The sequence below is a fragment of the Triticum dicoccoides genome, chromosome 6A, assembly GCF_002162155.2.
Source record: "Triticum dicoccoides isolate Atlit2015 ecotype Zavitan chromosome 6A, WEW_v2.0, whole genome shotgun sequence".
Classification (NCBI taxonomy): Eukaryota; Viridiplantae; Streptophyta; class Magnoliopsida; order Poales; family Poaceae; genus Triticum; species Triticum dicoccoides.
Window position 1 is genome coordinate 408,632,337 of NC_041390.1, and position 6,807 is coordinate 408,639,143.

Sequence of the window (6,807 nt, forward strand, 5' to 3'; positions counted from 1 at the left end):
TTATACCTTAGGCGAGCACTGGGCTGCAGCTAAGCCCCCGAGTGAGAGGTTTGCTCTTCACTCGGTAGGATTTTTATACCTTAGGCGAGCACTGGGCTGCAGCTAAGCCCCCGAGTGAGAGGTTTGCTCTTCACTCGGTAGGATTTTGATAACTTAGGCGAGTACTTGGACTGCAGCTAAGCCTCCGAGTGGAAGTCTGGCTTACCACTCGGTAGGATTTTTATAACTTAGGCGAGTACTTGGACTGCAGCTAAGCCTCCGAGTGGAAGTCTGGCTTACCACTCGGTAGGATTTTTATAACTTAGGCGAGTACTTGGACTGCAGCTAAGCCCCCGAGTGGAAGTCTGGCTTACCACTCGGTAGGATTTTATTTAATCTTAGGCGAAACGGATTCGTAGCTAAGCCTCCGAGTGGGAGTCTGGCTCACCACTCGGTAAGGATTTTTACAAACTTAGGCGAAACGGATTCGCAGCTAAGCCTCCGAGTGGGAGTCTGGCTCACCACTCGGTAAGGATTTTTACAAACTTAGGCGAAACGGATTCACGGCTAAGTCACCCACTGAGGGGAAAATTTTATTGGACAAAATAAAAAGTGACAAAAATTATGGAGGAACTATGACACTATTATTTTGAAATCCATGAACTACAGGAGTACTTTATTGCAACTCATCCGAGTGATAAACTTAAGTGTAAAATGGGCGGAGTAGTTCCGCGTTCCAAGCTCGGGGCTCGTCGATATTATGTTCGACGTTGTAAAGACGGTACGCCCCGTTGTGGAGAACTTTGGTGACGATGAAGGGTCCTTCCCAAGAAGGAGCAAGCTTGTGATGTTTCTTCTGATCCACTCGGAGAACTAAATCTCCTTCCTGGAAGGCTCGACCCCTCACATTTCTGGCATGGAAACAACGCAAATCTTGTTGGTAGATGGTCGATCGGATTAGAGACATCTCCCTTTCTTCCTCTAAAAGGTCGACTGCGTCCTGCCGCGCTTGTTCAGCTTCTGCTTCGTTGTAGATCTCAACTCGAGGAGCATTGTGGAGAAGATCACTCGGCAAGACTGCTTCAGCTCCGTAGACCAAGAAGAATGGAGTTCTTCCGGTCGATCGATTAGGTGTGGTCCGCAGTCCCCAAAGCACCGAGGGAAGTTCGTTCACCCACGCTCCAGCTGCATGCTTGAGATCACGCATCAGTCGGGGTTTCAATCCCTTGAGAATCAGGCCATTGGCTCGCTCTGCTTGTCCATTCGTCTGCGGATGGGCGACTGAAGCGTAGTCGACTCGTGTGCCTTGAGAGTTGCAGAAATCCCTGAATTCCTCCGAGTCAAAGTTCGACCCATTATCCGTAATGATGCTGTGTGGGACTCCATATCTGAATATCAGTTCCCTGATGAAGCTAACAACAGTACCGGCGTCAAGGTTCTTGATTGGTTTAGCCTCAATCCACTTGGTGAACTTGTCGACTGCCACCAGTACATGTGTGAAGCCACTTCGACCTGTTCTCAAAGGACTGACCATGTCCAACCCCCATACTGCGAAAGGCCAGACGAGTGGAATGGTCTTCAGAGCTGATGCAGGCTTGTGCGACATATTCGAGTAGAACTGACATCCTTCACACTTATCTACTATTTCCTTTGCCATCTCATTCGCCTTTGGCCAGTAAAATCCGGCTCGGTATGCTTTGGCCACGATGGTCCGAGAGGACGCATGATGACCACAGGTCCCCGAGTGGATATCATTAAGGATGATTCGACCTTCTTCTGGTGTTATGCACTTCTGACCAACTCCAGTCACGCTTTCTCTATATAACTGTCCTTTGATTACGGTAAAGGCTTTAGATCGACGGACGATCTGTCGAGCCTCTTCCTCATCCTCCGGAAGCTCTTTTCTCAGGATATACGCGATATACGGAACTGTCCAGTCGGGAATGACCACCAAGACCTCCATGACCAAGTCGACCACTGCTGGGACTTCAACCTCAGTCGGATCTGTGGCACTCTTGGGCTGTGGAGCTTCTTCGGTGAAAGGATCTTCTTTGACTGACGGAGTGTGTATATGCTCCAAGAACACACCACTCGGAATGGCTCCTCTCTTGGAACCTATCTTTGCTAGATCATCAGCTGCTTGATTTTTCAGTCGGGGTATATGATGGAGCTCCAACCCCTCGAACTTCTTTTCCAGCTTCCTCACTGCACTGCAGTATCCAGTCATGGCTGGGCTTCTCACGTCCCACTCCTTCATCACTTGGTTGACCACTAAATCTGAATCGCCATAGACCATCAGGCGACGAACGCCGAGTGAAATGGCCATGCGCAATCCGTATAAGAGGGCCTCATACTCTGCCTCATTGTTGGAGGAATCAAAGTGAATCTGGAGCACATATCTGAGCTTATCTCCTCTGGGGGAAACCAGGACAACCACAGCACCGGAACCATTCAACATCTTAGAGCCATCAAAAACATGGTCCAATGCTCCGAGTGAACTTCAGTCGGCTGCTGCTGTTCAATCCACTCGGCCAGGAAATCTGCTATTGCCTGGGACTTAATGGCTTTCTTTGATTCAAACTTGATATCAAGGGGAAGAAGTTCAATCGCTCATTTCGCCACTCGACCAGTTGCATCTCTGTTGTGCAAAATCTCTGATAGTGGAGCGTCGCTGACGACTGTGATGGAATGATCAGAGAAATAATGAGCAACCTTCTTTGTGGTCATGTATATTCCATACACAAGCTTCTGATAATGAGGATATCTCTGCTTGGATGGAGTCAAGACTTCAGACAAATAATACACTGGGCGCTGAACTTTGAAAGCTTTTCCTTCTTCTTCCCGCTCGACCGTAAGCACTGTACTGACGACTTGTCCTGTGGCTGCGATATAAAGCAACAGAGGCTCTTTGCTGATTGGAGCAGCAAGCACCGGCTGGGTGGAGAGCAGAGCTTTTAGCTCGGCAAACGCTGCATCAGCTTCTGGAGTCCACTCGAACTTGTCTGCCTTCTTCATTAGTCGGTAAAGAGGCAATGCCTTTTCACTGAGTCGTGAGATGAATCGACTTAATGCGGCCAAGCATCCAGTAAGCTTCTGGACATCGTGCACTCGCACAGGGCATTTCATTCGGAGAATAGTGCCGATCTTTTCTGGATTAGCATCGATCCCTCGCTCGGAAACGAGAAAACCGAGTAACTTGCCACCGGGAACTCTGAATGTGCACTTTGATGGATTGAGCTTGATATCATACCTTCTGAGGTTGGCAAATGTTTCGGCGAGGTCAGCGAGCAGGTCGGAACCTTTTCGTGACTTGACGACGATATCATCCATATACGCTTCCACATTCCGACTGATTTGAGTGAGTAGACACTTCTGAATCATTCGCATAAATGTGGCTCCGGCATTCTTGAGGCCGAATGGCATGGTGATATAGCAAAAGCACCCGAATGGAGTGATGAAAGCTGTTTTTACCTCGTCGGGTCCGTACAGACGGATCTGGTGGTACCCGGAGTAGGCGTCTAGAAAAGACAATCTCTCGCATCCCGCGGTCGAGTCAACAATTTGATCTATGCGAGGGAGAGGAAAATGATCTTTCGGGCAGGCCCGGTTGATGTGCTTGAAATCAATGCACATTTGGAGCGATTTGTCCTTCTTAGGAACCATGACGACATTAGCGAGCCATTCGGAGTGGTATATCTCTCGGATAAATCCTGCCGCCAACAGTCGAGCCACTTCCTCACCAATGGCTTTTCTCTTCTGTACGGCGGACCGCCGAAGATGCTCTTTGACTGGTTTTGCTGATGAGTCGACTCTTAGGCGATGCTCAGCCAGTCCCCTGGGAACACCTGGCATGTCAGCGGGCTTCCATGCAAAAATGTCCCAGTTCTCACGGAGGAACTGGATGAGCGCTTCTTCCTATTTCGGGTCGAGTGTTGTGGAGATGTGGGTCGGGGCTGCATCGGGGTCGGTCGGGTGAATGTGAACAGGCTTCGTCTCACCGGACGGCTGAAATGCAGATTCTGTGGCGGGTTTCTTGGATCGCAGCAAATCACTGGGATCTGCGTTTTGCTTGTATTCTTCAAACTCGACCGCTGTCACCTGGGAATCAGCAATCTTTGAGCCCTTCTGAAAGCACTCTTCTGCCTTTTTCCGATCACCAGTGACAGTGATCACTCCTTTGGGGCCGGGCATCTTCAATTTGAGGTACACGTAACATGGTCGAGCCATGAACCGTGCATAAGCTGGTCTCCCCAAAATGGCATGATATGCACTATGAAAATCCACGACCTCAAACGTCAACTTCTCTTTGCGAAAATGTTTCGAATCACCAAACACCACGTCCAGAGCTATTTGGCCGAGTGACTCGGCTTTCTTCCCTGGTATAACTCCATGAAAGCTCATGTTACTGGTGCTCAGTCGGGACATCGGAATGCCCATTCCTTTCAGTGTGTCTGCATACAACAAATTCAGCCCGCTACCACCATCCATCAGCACTTCTGTCAGTCGAGTGCCTTCGACAATTGGATCGACCACCAAACTTGCCTCCCAGGGGTGGCAATATGAGTCGGGTGATCAGATTGGTCGAATGTGATGGGTGTTTGGGACCATCTCAGATAATTTGCTTTTGCTGGGGTAACCATGTTCACCTCGCGGTTAATGACTTTCAATCGACTCTTGCTTTCCACATCTGCAAAGATCATCAGAGTGGAGTTGACATGCGGATATCCTTCCTCACTGTCCTCCTTGTCTTCGGCCTTGTCCGACTCCTTTTCCTTGTCTTTAGACTGTTTTCCTTGAAACTGCTGGATCAGGAGTCGACATTGGCGAGTGGTATGCTTCGGGTAAATGATATTCCCCTCTTCGTCTTTCTTCGTGTGGATGTGACACGGCATATCCATCACGTCTTTCCCTTCTTTATCCTTTACCTTCTTAGGGTTCCAGGATCCTTTTGGTTTCCTTTAAACTTTCCATGAGTCACGGCCAAAGCCTCTCCAGGAGCTGCCGGTTCAGCCTTCCGCTTCTGTTTCCGACTGGTGTTTCCCTTCTCCGACTGGCTCGGCTTGTGCTTGCCGCTTTGGAGTCGGTCTTCTTCTTCACCATTGGCGTACTTGGTAGCAATTTCCATCATCCGACTCAAGGTCATGTCTCCGGTTCGACCAAATTTCAAACTCAATTCTCTGTTCTTGACACCATCCTTGAAGGCGCAGACTGCCTGATGATCAGATACATTCTCCACAGTATGGTGCAAAGTGATCCATCTCTGAATATACTCCCTGAGAGTCTCATTGGTCTTCTGCACGCAGACTTGCAGCTCTGTCAATCCAGCCGGTCGCTTGCAAGTTCCTTCAAACATTCTGACGAACACTCGGGACAGATCTTCCCAAGTGTAAATGCTGCTAGGAGGTAACTGATTCAACCACGCTCTGGCAGAACCTTCCAACATGAGGGGCAAATGCTTCATGGCCACCTCGTCATTCCCACCACCAATCTGAACCGCCACTTGGTAGTCCTCAAGCCAAGTTTCAGGCTTAGACTCACCGGTGAACTTGCTGACTCCTGTTGCCAACCTGAAATTGGGAGGAATCACTGCGGCTCTGATAGCTCTGCTGAAACATTCCGGACCAGAAACGTGCACTCGACTGCTCGTGGGCGCATCTCTGTCGAGTCCACCTCGATGGGCTCTGTTCTGGTCGACCAAGCCCTGCATGATAATGGATCGCGCATCGAAGCCTGGTTCTCTGGGGTCGACTGGAACTCTTCGCCCCGCACTGAGCTGACGTCTGTCATCTTGCTGCCGAGGAGCGTAAGACCCACCCCTCGGAGGGGAAGTGGGCACTCGACGCCTATCATCTCAGTCGTGTCGGTCTCCATATTGGTCTCGCCGATTCTCGCGCCCTTCACGCCGCGGAGGCGATCTGGGACTATGAGCCGACTGAACTGTATTCGCAGCGATGGATCGACTGTGAATTCTGTTGCGCGACTGCGACACGGCTGAATTCTGATCTCCTGCTGCCCGGAGCAGATCCCTGATCTGCATCAAGCCTCTGCCAGCTTCCAACTGAGAGGGCTGGATGGACTCTGTTATACGGGTCGCAGCTGCTAAATTCTGGATTGGGGTTCGATATACCTGAGTCGGCGGGAAGAGTTGACGTCGATTGGCGTCGGGAACTTGTTGCCGCGCGCGCTCGTCGAGTGCTCGCTGAAGATTCTCCAGGCGAGCGCGTTCGGCCAAATTGGCCAAACGTGCCTCCTCCAAGGCGCGAGCCTCGGGGGTTTCTCCTGCGATGGGAGTATGCAGGGCATCCATGTTCCTGCGGCGAAGTTCCTTTCTTTGCAGAGAGTCGAGTGGCTCGGGCTGGTACTCTTCGTGGTCTCGTGCGGGGTCGCCTCCGTCGCCTGCCCCACCATCATGGGCGAAGCCAGGGGGGCTGCGAGGCCCGTCGACCATCAGGATTTCCGCTACTAGATCACTGCTATCGCATTCGGATGCAGTCTCTACGGAGCCAGTCGACAGATCGAACAGGCCGTAGAGAGATTCGTCGGGCTCGATTGTCGCAACTTGGGTGGTGGCCGTCTGGCGAGCCACCGCGCGTCTCACCCACCGCTGAAGCCTCGACCGACCCGAGCGCTTGCGCTGGCGGGAGACCGGGTGGGTGGTCGATAGGGGAGTCGACCGATATGGGGTCGACGGTTGCCGCAGCAGAACGCCGTGGACACATGCGCGAAAATGCGTCGCACCGCGGACGGGGAGCGCATCGACGTCGAGTGGAGCCTCCTGGAGCCAGGTGGAGTCGTCGGCGACGAAGGTGAGAGCATCGAGACGAATCT